The sequence below is a fragment of the Mustela putorius genome, unplaced genomic scaffold (genome assembly GCF_011764305.1).
Source record: "Mustela putorius furo isolate JIRA1106 unplaced genomic scaffold, ASM1176430v1.1 tig00003850_pilon_pilon_pilon, whole genome shotgun sequence".
Lineage (NCBI taxonomy): Eukaryota > Metazoa > Chordata > Mammalia > Carnivora > Mustelidae > Mustela > Mustela putorius.
Window position 1 is genome coordinate 4,562,794 of NW_025422002.1, and position 17,848 is coordinate 4,580,641.

Sequence of the window (17,848 nt, forward strand, 5' to 3'; positions counted from 1 at the left end):
GAGCCCAAGTTCTACATTATGCAGAGATTGGGCCCCTTTGTACCTAGGTCGGTCCTTTTTTTTTTTTTTTTTTGGTATGTCTTTTACTAGGAAACGGCGGTATGCTTTGCCTCTATAACCCAGCCGCAGCCTGTCGTCCCCTAAACAAAAAGCGGCGGCCCACTGCTCCCTGCGGCGGTCGCGGTGGCGCAGGGCGGCCAGGCCACCCGAGACCCGTGGTGCTGCGCCTTTGTTGGGCGGGCTACAGATGGTGCCCCAGCACCGGGCTGAGCCGGGGGCGGGAGGCCGGGAGGGGGAGGCCGGGAAAGGGGTCGGGCGGGAGGGGAGGAGACCGCCGTGCAGCCAATCGGCGCGCAGCCCATCAGCTGACCGCTTTTGCTTACACCAGGTGCACGCCGGCTGCGGGGAGCACAAAGCGGGGCGCACGGAGGGCGCCGGCAGCGAGCTGGGGAGCTAGGCGAGGCCCGTGCGCCAGCGCCCGCAGCGCCCTCGGGTTGGGGAGAGGGGCTGGTAGCGTTAACCCAGGCGGCGGAATCCGCGCGGTGGCATCCCTACTTGCCCCGGGTGCCTTCCTCGGGACCTGGCGGCTCTCTGTCTCGCCCTCTGCACCCTACTTCTCCAACCCTTCTTCCCAATCCTGACTGCCTCTGCCCGATCCCCGAGAGTCGGATTGAGCCCAGGCCCGCGCAGCAGCTGTTGCTCGTGTCGTTGCCTCTCCTCCTGTCTTGGTGATCTGCTGGGAACCCCCCAAGGAGCCAGTGCGCGCTGCGGGCTGGGAGGGAGGCGCCGCTCAGCCCGTCGTCCTCCTGCTGCTGCCGCCGCGGGTCCGTGCGCACCCCACACCCCCGCCAGCCGGGCCTCGGGGTAAGTGCGCTCCGGTAGCCGGGCGGTGGCGTGAGGTTTGGGCTGCAGCTGGGGGAAGTCGAGGCAAACTTGGCAGCGTGGCGGGCCCGAGACGGTCTGGGGAACGTTGGGATAAGATCGCGGGCCTACGGGGAACGAGGGGGCGCGGCTCATGGAGCTGGGGGAAATGACCAAGTCGGGGAAACCGGAATCTAGTAACCCTCTCCCTACCTCCTCACCACACCCTCCCAAAAAACCCCACAGTGGTGGGGTACAGCGGTAGTTAGGAATGAAGGCCAGACAGAAATGGGCAAAAGGCAGTGACAGGAGACAAGCCCGCTGAATTTCAGGGACCGAGGCGAGGGAGGGTGATGCCCGGGGATCCAAAGGAAGGAGGGGCTGGCTGCTGGGATGTGAACCCGTGAGGCAGCCGGGGCCGGAGAGGAGCGCGTAAAGGGGGCCTGGGGAGTTGGAAAGAGAGCCAAGAGATGGGAAGGGAAGGTGGCAGGTAGTGGGAAGAGGTTAGAGGAGGGATTTCTTGGCGGTGGTCTCGGCGATAAAGAAAGGGTCAAGGAATGCAATTCACAAAGCGTTGAGAGTAATGAAAGAGCATTAAGAAGAAAACTCAGTTGCCGGGCAGTGTAAATGGGGGAAAAGACCTCACCCTACACGTTTTGAGTCCAGGAGTAGCAGCCTCAGGAAGCTTGCCAGGGATGCTGAAATGTCAGGGAAGCCTCCGTCTGCTCCGGGAACCGAGCCGGTGCTGAGTTCCCCGCTCGGCCGGGGTCGGAACAAGGAAAGTTTGCCAGCGAGTGTCCTTTGTGCTGTGTGGAGAGGGGTGTGGGCAGCCCCCGACTCGGCGTTCCCCGGGACCCATCGCGACAGCCTCCCGCGGCAGCTTCCCTGCCTTGGCAGGCTGGGGCGGTGTAGGAAGATCTCACCACGGGAGCGGAGCCACGCACCCAGGACTGGTGGAAAACCCGTCCCGGGACCCTTCTGAAGGAGTCGAGGTACCTACGCGGAGTGGGATACTCCGCGGTGGTAGCTGAGCTGGGAGAGGGGATTCTTGTCTGTTGAGTTCACCGCTGTAGACCCAGGGCCAAGTACAGTGCCTGGGAATGAGTGAATGAATGAACGAATGAATGGCAGGGTGTGAATAGTTTTGAGGCTTTTGAACTACACAGGCAAAGACCAAGAGTCCAAGAAAATGGATCCTTCCCTAAATCTTATATCACCGTTAGCATTTTCATTTCCAGACCTACATAATAAAGGAAAAGCCGGGTTAAGTGAGGGAACAGGTATTGCTGATTTGGGCTTTTGCTTGTAGAATTTTCTGAAAGACAATATGTTGTTCTGTTTTGCAGTATGCTTTGCTGCCACGGTCTAAATAATATAATAAGTGCTCATTACTTCCTTTTTTTAAGAGCTGGGACTAGAGATGTTGAAAGTTCAGGAAGGCACTTTGATCAGTCTAAGTCTAGAGTAAAAGTGGTGTTGTTGGTTCCTTGGCCATGTGTGTCCCAAAGTCTCTGATTTGCATGCAAATGTGAGCGAATCCTGGCAGATGTCTGGCCTCATCCATTCACATGGAAGGAATTTGAAAAGACGAGGAGTCTTTAGTTAACAATAGACCTTAAGAAAATGGAATAAAGGCGCAGTGTGAGTTTTTCTGTTTAGGAATTCCATGGCTTGCTGACACCTTTATTCTAGAGCCAAATTCTCTGAGTGCTATTGTGTTGAAAGCTCAAAGTACTACTTGCTCTTTACCTGGTTGAGTATTTTTGTGCGACATTCAAGCTGGATGTTCTGAGCTGGATAGTGAGGAAAATGTTTATATGAAACAGGCAGTAACTTTAATCCATTTCTGGTGGTTTGAGGTGATTACTGAATTGACCTTTTAACTTTAAGAGTTTTTCTTTTTCTTTTTGTAATTTTACCACCTGCTCACATTTGCTCTCCATCCTCAGAGATAGACAAATGGGAAAAAGAGCTGCAGTGGACTGATGTGAAGAATATTTACTGTTCAATCAAAATGATTTTAGTTGTTAAGGCATCATCAGACTTGCAGATGGTAATGAAACCATCATGTTCCTAGTCACCTGAGAGGTTCTCGGGTCAGAAGACCAAACAGTGAATGGGAGGCAGTCATGCACTGGACCCCAAACTAGGGAAATTTTGCTTTGTCTAACATTAGCTAATAGACCACTGCACAGCTTACCTCCTGGAGAAGTGTGACCACCAAACAAAAGGCCGGTGGTGTGGGCTGCACGTGAGCCCTGGGATTATACCTACTGACAAGCCAGCCCCTTTAGCCTCTTCTTTTGTCAGTCTGAAATACTGTTGAAGGGAAAAAGAACCTATTGACTAAACAGTGCTTGCCCCTGTCTTCTATATCTATACTGAAAGGGACATTAAAATACGGTCCCCCCCTCAAAAGACAACATTGTTTTGTGGGCTTAGTGTTTGCAGGGGAGGGGTGCACAACAGATGTTAGTCTGCTATTTTACGTGTTTCCTTTAAGTTATTTTTGCGGTTCAGTGACTTTTACACATAAGGCAGTATTTTCCCAGGAGGAGAGACATGAATTGAGTCAAGTTTAAGTAAGAAAATGTGATAGCCAAAATTACATTTTGTGTCTTAAAGCTATCAAGAAGTCAGAAAGTAACAAATCATTATAATAAACACTAACATGATGGAAACCTGAGATTCTGTCCTCATTATGGACTTGAGGGTTAACTATAAAATAATTGACTTTTCTAAACCAGGCTATAAACCATTTTACTGTCCTGTATCTAGGTATTGTTGAAACAAACCAGCTAACTTTCAAATGACCACAGCCTCACCTATGTGAAAACTCTGGTTATTATCCTGCCTATGTGAAATCTTTATTCTGCAGTTCTCACAACGGAAGATTAGAGCGCATTCCTTGGTAAATAAAAGTAATAAAGTACTTATTGTTTTGAGAAATCACTGTGCTAAATAAAATCCTAGACCAGATCTAACGGCAGACTGTGGCCCTGAACCATAATACACGTAGCTCTGCATAGTATCTGGGATTCAAAAAAAGCAAGGGAGAACTCGGCCATTGATCTCTCTCCAGTTAGGCGCTGCTAAAGGCTAGTTTCTTGACCTGAACTGCTGGAGCAATTACCACATATCCTAAAGCAGGGACACTCCTGGGAAAAAACTGGTAGTACGTAAAGAAAATCTGTCTCTGTAGCGTTCTATTGCTACTTTCCAAGTTAGTTGGGTATGACTATAAATACATAGAATGGTGGGCTTTTTATGCCACCATAAACAAGCCATGTACCATAAATAAATATAGTAAATTATAGGATCTGCATGTCACTTTTTACTAAACTTTCATAATGCTTTCTTAAAATGTATTTTCAGCTACAAAATAATAGTTCTTTGAATGATTCACTTGAACACTAATGTAAGGTTACTTAAATATTATATTTAATTTCTCAAAATTATTATGCTGAATATCAATTTGGGGTTAAGCCAGTCCGGAGATAAAGCAAATTCCATTTTAGGATCATATTTTGGCTTCTGGGAACAATGGAAGTTTCTTTGACTCATGAATAGAGCTTTGATTAATATTTTATTCAGGGTGAGAATATAATTATATAGATGAAGTCAGGAAAACATGTGTCCTCTCTTCTTTTTGCCTTAAACTATAGAATGGAGACAAAAATTAAACCCTATCTATACAATGCAAAAGTTACTATCCAAGGGAATCATTCGCTCTAGAAATCTTAACCGACGTTTGCTTTCTAAATTTTTTATTTTAGCATATTACCATCTGCCTACTTTATAGATATATTACAGGGTTTGACCTCTAAGTCTTAAAACATAGACAGATGCATAATAAATAGTTGACATTGCATTTACAATATGTAAGAAAAAATATAATATGTATTTCTGGACCAATGGCACCCATAGAACTGTTATGCATATTATTCAACAATTAAAATATATGCTATTTTATGTTACACTTTTTAAAGAGAAACATTTGGGTTACATATTATTTAATTTTTTACTTTTTGGATATTTTCAAAAAGTCTAGCAAAGGTAGGATATTATTAGCAATTTTACTCATTATTTAGTTTTGATAAGGAAGCTACTATCTAGTGCTAGCTGGCTTATCTTAGATGTTTCATAACCCCGCCAGCCCGAAGTTTTCTCTTTTGTAACAGGATAGTGTTGTGTGGATAGAGCTGAGAGGACTGACTCTCCCACTGAAACTGCTAAAGGGTTTGTGGCAGCTGTGCTTCCATAACATAACGAACAAACATTTAACCTGGATGGAACTATTACACTTACTGGACTGAAAATTATACCTGACATGCAAAGAAACTAAGCATCAGCTTTCAGTGCTACACAACCAAATTCTGTCAACTTGGACTTGAGACAAGCTGCTTTGACTTAACCACACTTGGATTTGAAAGTTATGGAATGAAACTGCTTTTACAGTGGCTTATTGCCTTCCATTTATGCTCCTTATGGCCAAGGGTTTGGAATGCTATTTGAAAGCTCTGATTAATATAAATGAGTTGTAATTTTCTGAGCCAGGCCATCCTTCCTCACATCTATTATACCCCTGGCAGACGTGTGGACTCCACAGCTGTCCCCTCATTTGTGTATGAAACAGACACATTGGTGGCATTTTTTGGTTCCCATAGTTACAATAACAATATACATGTGACATGACATCCTTCTGCGCGAAAGGTTTTTTGTATTTTGTAGAACTGGGAATGAAGGACAACTGTAAAGTTTGGGGGATACGTAAATTAATCTGCCATTGTTTTCTGGAGCCACCATTTCAATCATGAGAGCTGTCCCTCACTGGTATCCAGGACAGGGCAATTGCAAGACTTTGGCTCACAAAGATTTCCAAGGGAGGCATTTCCAACAATGCATCACCTCTATAGGAGAATGCCCATTAAATATTCATTTGAAAATATTTGCTCTTCCTATTTATGACTGCCCTTTGTAGAGATAATGTATTAGCATAGCCATTTTCAATTCATATAGGAAAAAAAGACAGTACCAGTATTAGCATCCATCTCCGTAAGACCTAGGAGACAAAAAAAAAAAAAAATCAGTTTGCACTATTAAGCAGTAAGCACAAAGAGAGAATCTTCATTTAGGAACACTAAAAAGCTTTGCAAAGAAAGAAAGGTTGCTTAATTGGTTTCATGCCTATAATTTTCCCCTCTAGAAAAAATGTTAGCATGGCAATAAAGAATATCATTAACCTGCATTGTTATTTCACAATAGTAATAAGTCTTAATTTGCATCCATAATAATCACTGTAATCAAGTACTGTACAGGGAGTCAGGAAGGCATAGGCTCATTTCCCAGCTCTGACACTAATGACTGAATGTGTGACCTTCTAGATGTCCTGCAACCCTCCTGATGCTTCATGTCCCTGAGTTGTTGTAAAGGATGCAGGAATGCTAGATGTTTCTAGCAATACCACTGCAAGGAATTTTATTTCTGCCCTAAATGCCATGATTAGATGGAGAGCCAAAGGTCTGGGGGAACATAGCCATGATGCTCTTTTCTGCAAGGTATTTTTTTCTGGCTGCTAATCCCACAGCTAAGAAAATTTTTGTTCCTTTAAAAATTTTCTCCCCCTAATGTGACAGTTCCCTATCATTTCACCTGGGTCTTCTTGAGTGAGATAATTTTACCTGGGATACAGGAAGCTGTTTATGATCATGGAACACTTGTTCACCCAATGAATATATACTGAGCTCCAGCTGTGTGCGAGGCGTTATAGGAGGTACTAAAACCAAAAGAAATTAGCTTGATTTTTCTGCAGCTTGTACATTAAATCCATCAGAAGCATTTTGTTTCCATCAGTCATGTATTCTTCTACAAATATTTATGTAGTGTAAAAGGCAGTCTGCTGGATCAAGAATAGGGATTTTTCAACTGGGGGGTAATTTTGTCCCCCCCACCCCACCCCCCAGGAGAAACTTGGCAATATTTGGAGACATTGCTGGTAGTCATCACAACTGAAGGTGGAGGATGCTACTGGCATCCAGTGGATATAAACCTGAGATGCTGATAAACATCCTAAAATGCATAGGACAGTTTGCCCACAACAATTACTTGGTCCAATGTTAATAGTATCAAGGTTTTGAGAAACCCTGCTCTAAAAGACACTGGCTCTGCCCTCAACTGACTTAAAGTCCATTAGGGGTTACAGAAAGGGGTGATGAGTGCAATAAAGTGTGCTGTGGTGGTGAAAGTGTGAGCTACGAAAGAACAGAAGCAGGAGCCTTAATTCAGATTTTGGACATCAGCAAAGGCTTTTAAAAACCTTAGGGTTAATTCACAGAACAGGCTTTCACCAGGAGCACAAGTGGTTGGCAGGGGACAATTTTAAATCTAGTCATATTGAACACAAATGAGTGAGATGGTTGCTTATGAGAGGGTAGACCCCTCTAAACTGGTTAAAATTCAGTGTCTCCAGCAAGCCGTAGAGGAAGCTAGAAAGAGAATGAAGGTCAGTTGTAAAGAACCTTTAATAGCACATGCTGCATAAGGAGAAGATGGGCTTCATTGACAAAGAAAGGGAATAGTGCCTCATGTTTTAGAACTTCACTTTTTGCAGAGTTCTTAAATATGTATTTCATTTGACGTGTAACATTCTGAGACACCAAGTATCATTCTTTCTCTCTTTTTTCAATAACTAAGGGACCAGAGCCTCGGACAGGTTTGGTGTGACCTTGGGCAAGTCACTTAATACCTTTCTAAGGTTCCACTGTAAAAGAAGAAGGGTTGCAACTCTCACTTTTCTAGTGTAAGTTGAATTTATGTAAGGTCATACATCTAGCATAAGACTGGATCTGGGATGAGACCTGAGGCTCCTGGTCTGCGCCAAGCCTGCTTCCTGGACTGTGGTGACAGAACAGGTAATATGACAGTGACTCAGCACTCTAGCATTTGGGTTACTAAGGAGAGTGAGGATCTGGGATGTATCAATTAAAATGTATGATGCAGGGAAATTTAAGCTGGGTTTCCCAGACACCAAAAGACCAATCAGACTCTCTCTCTTTAATATCTTACCTCAACCTGATCTTAGAAGTTTAAAAAAAATACTTGTAACAAGCTGGGAAGGGTTCATAGGAGAGTGTTGGCGAGGAAAGAAAATGATTTATCCCAGAACACTGGCAAGAACTTGAGGGTCCTCTGCTTACAGAAGAGAAGCAATAGTGGCATGGTTTTTTGGTTCTGTTTGGCAGGGATATTTTAACTTTGTATGTATGTACACACATACGTGCACACACATATATACAAACGGGAGGCAGATTCCATACCAAAAACAAGTTCATGTTTTTGTTTTCAGTAATAAGACTTATTTATCAAAATGAGCTTTGTAAAGAGCCTTCTCTCAAGGTCTTAAAGATCTAACTTCTCACTTCTCTGGGATAGCGTAAAGTTTCCTTGTGAGAAGCAAAACCGAGAAGCTCCATGACCACAATTCTCAGATTTCCAAGTTCATGAGTGATAGTTACGTAGGACTTCGGTATACGTCCTGAGAGTTTCCCGAACACCGATGGAATCCACAGTAACTCATCCAACCATGATAGATGCACCAAAGACACTGGGGTGGCAATTAACTGGATTTCTCTGCTTGTTCTTCCAGCTCATTATGGTTTTGTGCAGTGAGGACTACATGTAAGGTTTAAAACCCCCCAAAGGACTAGTTAGTTCTGCTATGTCCTTTGGGAACAATCTCTCTCTGGAATCCCAGCCAACCTCCTCACATACTTACAAAGTCCTCATTTCTCACCTGGGAAACCTGGTTAAAAAAAAAAAAACAAAAAAAACCCTGAGTGTCTTCAAAGTCATCTCAGAGAAAAACACAAAGTATGTAGGCAGATGCTGGTGATTTTTTCTCTTCATGCATGAAGAATAGCACTGTCAAAGTAGAACCCTAGTAAAGAAGCTTACAAATGGTTATACCTTCAGGAGAGACAATGGAGTGAGAGATTAGTAACACAATTAGTAATTGGGAGGAAAATATTACATAGAGCTCCTGAATTATATCCCCACTATATTACTGAATATAGTAGCGGTAGGGGAAAGGTAATGATACCCAAAATTATGTGCCTTTCTACTGTGTCAGGAACCATACCATCCATCTTATATGCATCAACTCAGTTAATCCTTGCAAAAACTCTAATATGGATACCCACTTTACAGTGCAGGAAACTAAGGCACAAAATAAGTAACCTGCCCAAGGTTGTACAACTAGTAGTGTGTACTCAATATTTGTCAAAGAAATGAATGAGTATATATCTTTTTTAGAGGAAAGAGTCTTTTATTTCCCAGTTTAGAGCAGTCCTGCTTTCTAGGCAGGGCGCTTGTAAGAACCGGCTCTGGGAGTGTAGATGACAGTTTCCGAGCCGGTGACTGGTAACGCAAGGAGGTGAACTTGGGTCTGGCTGACTCTGAACTTGTGCTGTTAACATACCGGGTCTTTGTTTCTTCATCTTTAATTGCAGCTATAAAACAAAAGAATTGGACTAGACTAGCTCTCCTAGCCCATCTGGCCCTAAAAATTCTGTTATTCCATTATTAAAGTGAGGTTTATATAGAATAAAACGTGATGTATTTTATTATTTGAATTTTGAAATCTACCTGGGATTTTTATTTAACCAGTCGTCATTGAATTGTTCTTTAAACAATTTATATTGTCATTATTAGCAGAATATTTTTTAAAGATCTATTTATTTTAGAGGGAGTGAGTGTGCACACAGAGGGAGGGGCAGAGGGAGAGGGAGAGAGTTGCAAGTGGACTCCTGGCTGAGTACAGAGCACGATGCAGGGCTTGATACCACTAACCCCAAGATCATGACCCGAGCCCATATCAAGAGTCAGATGCTCAGTGAGCTAGGCCACCCAGGTGTCTCATTAACAGCATAGTTTTAAATCATATTTAAGATTTTTAAAAATTTAGGGTGGCTCAGTTGGTTAAACAGATGCCTTCAGCTCAGGTCATGATCCCAGCGTCCTGGGATCGAGTCCCACATCGGGCTCCTTGCTCCGCAGGGAGCCTGCTTCTCCCTCTGACTCTGCCTTCCACTGTGTCTGCCTATGCTTGCTCTCGCTCGCTCTCTCTCTGACAAATAAATAAATAAATAAATAATCTTTAAAAAAAAAAAGATTTTTAAAAATTTAATGAAAAAAATTTTAATGAATAGAAATGCATAAAGATGGCATTCTTCTAACCATTACCATCACACTGCATATTGTTATATCATCATTGTCTAAATTTAGAAGGTTTCTAAAAACTGAAAACCATCTTTCTGTTACACAGAAAAAAGACAGGAGTAAAATGATTAATTTTGAGAAAAGTTAGTATCTTTGATATTTGCAGAATTTACTTTGCTGACTCACAATGAAAAGTATTGAGTGATTTTTTACAAGAGCTTAAAACTGCCAGCAATATTAAAAACTACTTGAGTTTGCTTCTAAAGATTGTTTTGCTGTAAGGGATCTTTCTGACATGCAAGTCATACATCGGAACGATGTGAGTCATTACCATGGTGCTACTCGATGCATAGCCCAGGGCAGGGCTGAAAGTGAATAACTAGATAGGACTCAGAGTTGGGAGGAATTGGTTCCAAAACTACATCTTTGCTGTGTGGTCGAGAGTGATTTCATTAAACCTCAGTATCCTCATCTGTAAAAGAGAGTTAATGGTAGAACTTGCCTTATAGAATCATTAGACTCGTTCAATGAGATCATGAATTTACAGCCCTTTGCACAGTTCCTGGACCAAGGGAAGTACTTTGTAAATAGGAGCATTTAGTAGATTTTGAAATCTGACCTTTCTGAATGTACAGTGTTTGATTTCAAGGATGCTCACCCAAAGGAGAGTGGAGAGATTTTAAGAGACAAGATTCAGACTAGATATTTGTGAAGTCCGTAGTTCACATGGTTTTCACCTTTGTGGTGGACCCCAAGAGAGATTTCTGTTGACTCATTCAAGAAATCTTAAGTCAGCTGATGTGTTTTAAAAGGCAGACAGATAAATACATTACAGCCATTTTTGTTTGTTTCTACATTATGTTCTGTATCTACTTTCTTTTCTCACTCTGGAAGTATTATAATGCCCCGAAGTTGTAATTCATATAGTCATTATATATATATATATATATATATATATATATATATATATATAGCTCTGAACCAAATCAGAGAAAATGTGATTAAATGAATTATATATGATACATATATCATTCATATATGTATATAATTCATATAATCACATTTTCTCTGATTTGGTTCAGAGCTACCATTCCTCAAACAGGAACTGAATTCAAGACATTGTCAAAACTAGCAGACCCAAAAGCTTCAACTCTGAGGGATCCAGGGTTATGTAATAAAGTTGTTGGGGCCTGTAAGCGCCTAGAACAATGGTAATGTTCTACAGTGCCTCAGTAAATCATGCTGCTAAGATTGTTATTGGTTTTTTTGTATCGTCATTTTCATAACATCATTATTTTGCTTCTGGACCAAATTGCAAGGCTCCCAGTTGGGACCAGATTAGAACCCAGTGCAGTGTAACCAAAAGTCCTTTTGGCATCAGGGTCAATTACGAAGCAAGAGAAGGTCACCAGGCAAGCTAAATTGGGTAAGCTTAAGGAGTCTTAGCCTCTACCCTGTTATAGCTAGCAGATTTTCATGTACACATGAAGGAGAACATTGAGATAAAGCATTAACTGCCTCATTATTCTATGAATTTTTTTGGAGCTGGAAATGATAGTTATGTATAAAGCACTTCATTTGCATTATCTTGTTTAATCTTCCTAGTCAAAGTTCCCCCATTGATAGGTGACTGCATTTATAGGTAACTGGAGATACCTATACCTATACTCTTAGCTCTTGGGGACAGCTGATACCACAACCAAGCTAGTCACCTCTGGCAACTCGGTAGGGCAGTAAATAGCATTTTCTAAGTATGCTGAGAGAAGTACGCAACTCTGGGAGGTATTATCACCACTTTAAAGATGAAAAACACCTGAGATAAGGAATTGGTCTAATATTTAGAGTTAATAAATATATAGGACAAGGTACTTTGGTTTCCTCCAGGCTGAGTTAGTCACAATGTCTTTGATTTTCCCACATGTCCTTGTTCTCATTTCAAGTATAGCATGTGTCATTTTAATTTAGGATTATTTATTTTCATGTCCTTAATACCACCAACAGCGGCTCTGTAAGGGAAGACTATGACTTACTTAGACTTGGGCCCTGGCACCTTAGAAGAACACTTGGCACATAAAAAGTGCACTTAATAAATAGTCAGTGAATGAAAGAGGAAGGAGTTTTCATATCCTATCTATTTCATTTTGTCATACTACTTTTTCTAAAAAAATTTTACAAAATTATTTCCTATATAGTTTGGTAGAAATGAGTTGATTATAAATCTGTATTATATCAGAGATGTACTGCATTACTGTTTTAGAAAGGTTATTAGAGAAAGTTGAACTCATTTGGGGATGCTTTTATGATATTAATGCCAAGGAAGTGTTATTAATCAAAAAGTATTCATTAAATGCATGTAGAATATCAAGTGCTATTAGAAGGGTGATGTAGGGGATGAAAAAAAATGTACATGGTGTTACTTCCCTTCCCAATGAGTTTTGAGACTCATTGGGGAGAGAGAATGAATAGAAACAAGACAGAAAATAATTAAGTGATCATCTATGGAAATTCCACAACAAAAAAGAAAGAAAACAGAGCTCAGACGAGATGGGCCTGGGTATGAATCTCACCTCTATTACATACCAGCTGTGTGATCTTGGCTAAAAGCCTCAATTTATTTGATCCCCCCCAAGCTCTCTCATCTATAGAATGGAGGAATAATATGAATGGGTTGCTGTGTGAATATGTGGGAAAGCACTTGAGACAGTGCTTATTAGAACATGACAGTTGTTCACTTCAGCCATTTGGCAAATAGCAACAGATCTTTTTCTGTGAGCTGGTGATACAGTAGCGAGCAAAACAGATGAAATGTGGTCCATTCCCATGTGGGGAGTACCATCTGTTGGGGGTAAGAGCATTAATCCAATTACCACACAAGTAAATGTGGAAGTACAGTCATGTTAAGTCCAGTGAAAGAAAAGTACACAAGGCCAGAAGAGAAGAGAATATTACATGGAGTATACTAAGAGAAATCCTTCCTACAGAAATGACATTTCAGTCAAAATCTCAAGAATGAGTGAGTTACTTAAAGCATAGGGAGTGCAGAAGAGCTTTGCAACCCAAGCCCTGGACGCTGGAAGGAGCTTGATGGGTTTGAGGAACAGAGAGACCAGTGTGGCTTAGAATAGAAAAAAATGGGAGATCTGTTCATCTCAAACCTTCCTTTGCCCCTTCCTCCGAAGTGTACTTGGAGTTCAGAGAAAACAGAATTGCTAATTAGTAGGAAGTTCCACAAAAGGTGAGTGTGCATTATGCCTGGAAGTGAGGAGATGTACTGAATCTAGTCATGGAAGGGGGAAGATGACAGAAGGCTTGAATGTCTGGAGAAACGAATCACACAAGCAAGGTTTCAGGGGCCTTGGCTGGGTGAGTATCATGCTAGTGCCTGGTATGTTTGGACTGGCAGATGCCAGCCTCCTGGAGCTAAAGGGCACACTAGGAAGAAAAGCTCTCCTTCATTTTCTGTGTGACCCTTAGTTAAAGATAGAATGTATGTGAAAGTGGCACATAATGTCTACTAATTTAGTTTACCTTCTTTCATTATTTGCTCTCTATTGCTTATTAACCCCCTTGTAGTACATTTTTCCTTTATTGTAGATGAACCACTGATTAAGGTCCTGGCTACACGATATAGAATATCACCTGTGTTGCCCACAGATGTAGTTTTTAAAAATACTAGTTTGGGGATATCTTTAAAAATCCCACTTGTTTGGCATCCAAATGCTTCATGTAGGATTTATTATTTTTGTTCATGATCTCTGTTACGTAAATTGCACTTAGCCACATCTGGCTGGTGTTAACATGAAAGAGGTAATGGATGTTGAATGTTCAAGATCCTCCAAGAGATTTAGATGGTAAGTAATTTTATTGGGGCACTAATGACCATAAAACCTAGTTGTTATTGATTTGTCCTCCATGGAGAGATCTACTTTTCTACCTCATCTCAATTATCTGGGTTCATAATGCAGAGATCATTTCAACACCAAGTTGCTAATGCATGTCCCTGTAACAGTTTGTTTTAGCTCCATCTTTGTATTGACATATAACTAAATTCACACACTATCACCAAGTAGTTATCAAAGGAAATGGTGGAGATTATCACTTACTTTTCAGTAAGGTGCAGAGTTAACCTTCACCTTGTACTGTGTTTTATGGTAGTACATCTCTGGTTCGCCTGAGCCCTTTCATTTTCTCTCTATGCCTCTTGAGATCTTAAGTCTTCTATACTAGCCCTTCATGAGAAGGACATCCAACTTCTGTAAATTCACTCCCAAACTCCAAATGCCTGCTGGTTATTTTCACCCTAAAATCACATCACCAAAGGGTTAAATGGATGCAGTGGTTTCTAGGATCCAGAATGAGCTATGGGTACGTAAGAGTATACCATAGCCTTCTGCAGAGGAACAAAGCCACCATAAACTGGCCCAGCAGGGAGAAGACTGGAGGAAAGTGTACTCTAACCTTTCTCTTCCAACCCCCTAATCACAAAAATGGAAACCCGCCCACTTTCAAAGTAAACTCTTGCTCTTGCATGCCCCTAACTTGTTTTGGCAACCACTATCCTCAAAGTCAAACAGGCTGAATACCTTGATATTATTTTTAACTCTTCCCTCCCCACTTCTACATCTAGTCAAGTATAATATCTAACAGTTACCTCTCTACTTGGAAGCCTCCACTGTTTCCTGAATATGATCCTTCTCTTTTCTTGTCACCACAATCCCAGTTCCATTACCTCTTACTTAGCTTATGGGAGTGCTTCTTAATGGGCTTCCCTGTATCCATCATATTCCCTTTCCAGTCTGTCTTAAACATAGCTGATGGATAAATTTTTGTAAATTATACAAATGAGCCCTTAATTTCCACTACAAGACATTTAGTGGTCCCCACTTGCTGTGGGATTCCTTTCCAGACCCATCCTGCCCTTCTCCACTCTTCTTTGTACTTGGGCATCAGATTCAAATGGACTTCATCAATGGGTCCTTTGCCACCTGGCTTCTTGTTGGCTTTTGCTTCTTGCAGCAGCTAGCTCAGAGCTGTGTGGCCATCCTTTGTGAGCCTTCCTTAACCTTGTCCATGCCTCATAAATGGTCCCTTTTTAAAACTTGCTTTAGTCACTCCTTTTTCAATGTAGCATCTGTTTTATGCTAGGACTTAAACAAGGATAATAAATAAACAAAAACTCCTCAGTGAAGCCTTGAAGCCCCTCCATATCTAAGTACCATCCAACCTTTCTTTTTATTTTTATTTTTGTTTTGTTTTGTTTTAAGATTTTATTTATTTTTCAGGGAGAGAGAGAGAACACAAGCAGGGGGAGCAGCAGGCAGAGGGAGAAGCTGGCTCCCTGCTGAGCAAGGAGCCTGATGTGGGACTTGATCCCAGTACCCTGGGATCATGACCCAAGCTGAAGGCAGGCATGGCAGGCATCCCCCATCCAACCTTTCTGTCTTGATTTCCATTCCTAGCTTGGCAGATCTTAACTTCCATTCAAAATGAAATCGTTCCTGCTCCATGTACCTATTCAAGCTCTGCTGCTTTGGTATCTTTACATCTGTGCTGTGCTGGTAAATGTTTAACAGCCAGTTCTCCAAAAACATGAAGCCCTCATTTGTAATGTTCACCAATTTCCGGGGCATAAATGCACCCACCAGGACCAATTTTAAGCTATTGACATGATGTATCTGAACTTGGATTTGGAAAGAAATACTGACCGTAGACTCAGGACACCACTGCTTCACATAAACCTTCCCCTTCACCAAGAATGCCCTGTTTCCTGCCCCATGACTCCCAGGACCTTACACAGAATTCCTGCTCAGTAAGCCATTCTGATTGATTTCTATTACTCCTGTGGGCATTTAGAATGATACTGAATTACCAGCCACATGCTGATGGTAATACTGCTTAACCTAGAATTTTCTCTTGAGTGCTAACATGGGTGCTAGTTAGATTTTTGAGATTTCAAAGCCCTGAAGCAAATATAAGCTACGCATTTTATGCTAAGTTGCCGAAGCTTACTACTTCAAGTTGCTTAATTCTCCAAGAAAATGAATCTCATTTGCTGGGCTTGTTTTCAAATATGGTCTTCATTATCCTCATTTAGATATCATTTGAAGTAATAAGCCACCATTAAAATATATTTCCTGTCCATTATAACAATTTGAAGATTCTACAGTTTAAATTATGCCCCCTTAAACCTAAAACTCTACAGAAAACTTTTAAGGTGCATGTTATTAGTCTTACATAGGTAAGATTCCACTTCAATTTATCTAAATTATATTTAGAAATAGCCTTTTTACTTAGTCGTCTACCTTTCTAAGAGATAACTTCAGTTTTGTTTCACTCACAAAAATGATTCCTATACTTAAAGTTTAAAGATAACTACAATTTCTATTAGACAACTAAGAGGTAAATAATAAAGATGATCTAATAGTGTTGCATTATGTTATGTTTTTAAGGGCTCTAAATGACATACGGATATTCAACTAAAAATATTCTTTTTACTTTCAATTTAACAAAACACATGAGTTAAAGAAAGACTATAGAAAGCACTATGATTTATAACGCCTGCTGGCATTTTAATGTTCTCAGCTGTTCCTTTGCACCATTTGATTACACAAAGCCTAAACTGTATAATTAAGGACCATCCCACTAATGTGCTCTGTTGGATTTATGGTGTCCAGGTCATCAAGGATCTGAGCACTTTGAGTATTGGACCATTAGTTTCAAATGCATACTAACATAGGGGAATGCACTGGCATCAAAAAGAACCTATAATAAGAAACAATTTCGAATTCAAGGAGGTAGCTCTCACCTGATCTTCATTTACCAAAACAGCTTTAAAACCCGATTACCAAAAATTCTAATTAACTAGGATTTTTTTCCTCTGGAGTGCACTTTTAGGAGAAAAGGGAAAATTGGAAGAAAATAAGTTAATAACCAAGACTTTACATTTGGGAAAAAAAGATTTCCCATGTGCATTCATTATCAGGGCTTGAAGAAAAATGTCCTTTTAAAAAAAAAAAACAAAAAAAACCTAAAGCATAACTCTACCCTTACCAAAAGCAAGAAAGTGGATATTAAAGATTGAAACAAAAGCTTTCTATGAAACCTTCCAGCTATCCAGAAAATTAAATTTGCAAATTTTCTTAATCTTCTGGCTAACCCCGGTTTTAATCTAAAAGTTAGTTTTCTTGTGTGTACATAAGAGAATGCTGTATGCACTCAGAATCTTTCTGGAGTTCCAATAGGACGATTGAAGCAGGTGGTATCGCAGAAAAGGCTTTGACTTCAGAACACAACAAACTTGAACTTAATCTCTGCTCTTTGACCAATTAGCTGTGGGAATTCTGATAGGTCACTTAATCTCTGAGCCCTGAAGTCCTTTATAAAACGAGAATAAACCCATCTGCCTCCACTGGGTGCTGTGAGAACGGAAAGCACTTTCCATGGTGCTTACCTCTTTTGTTCTATATCCTCTCTATTCCTGTCCTTTGGCCATGTGACACTTCCTTAGAGAGCCAAAGTGGCCCCAAGCCTTCAGAGGGCCTTCATTATATTTATTCTCCCAGTGTTGAAGTAAATCAAGATCTTGAACTCCTTTATTAGAACAGTCACCAAAAAAATTTGAGAAAAAGAACTGGAAACCAAGTTTATTTTAAGAGGTGAGGGGCAGATGGCTTTATTTTAAAAAAGAGGTGGCAGTCTTTAGAAATACAATGTGCTTGAGGTCTATTAGTTGAAGGGCAAGTACTGTCATTTACCCGAACAGGGCTGTCTT

General features: G+C 41.1%; 1 protein-coding gene across 1 annotated transcript in view; it reads left to right on the top strand.

Moving 5' to 3' along the window:
* The first annotated feature begins 733 nt into the window (after positions 1–733).
* Positions 734–17,848, top strand: part of LRRN1 (leucine rich repeat neuronal 1) — a 39,033-nt gene continuing 21,918 nt past the window's right edge. Inside the window, exon 1 of the mRNA XM_004738407.3 lies at positions 734–864. The gene's annotated coding sequence lies outside the window, so the exon portion shown is untranslated. The remainder of the gene's footprint in view (positions 865–17,848) is intronic.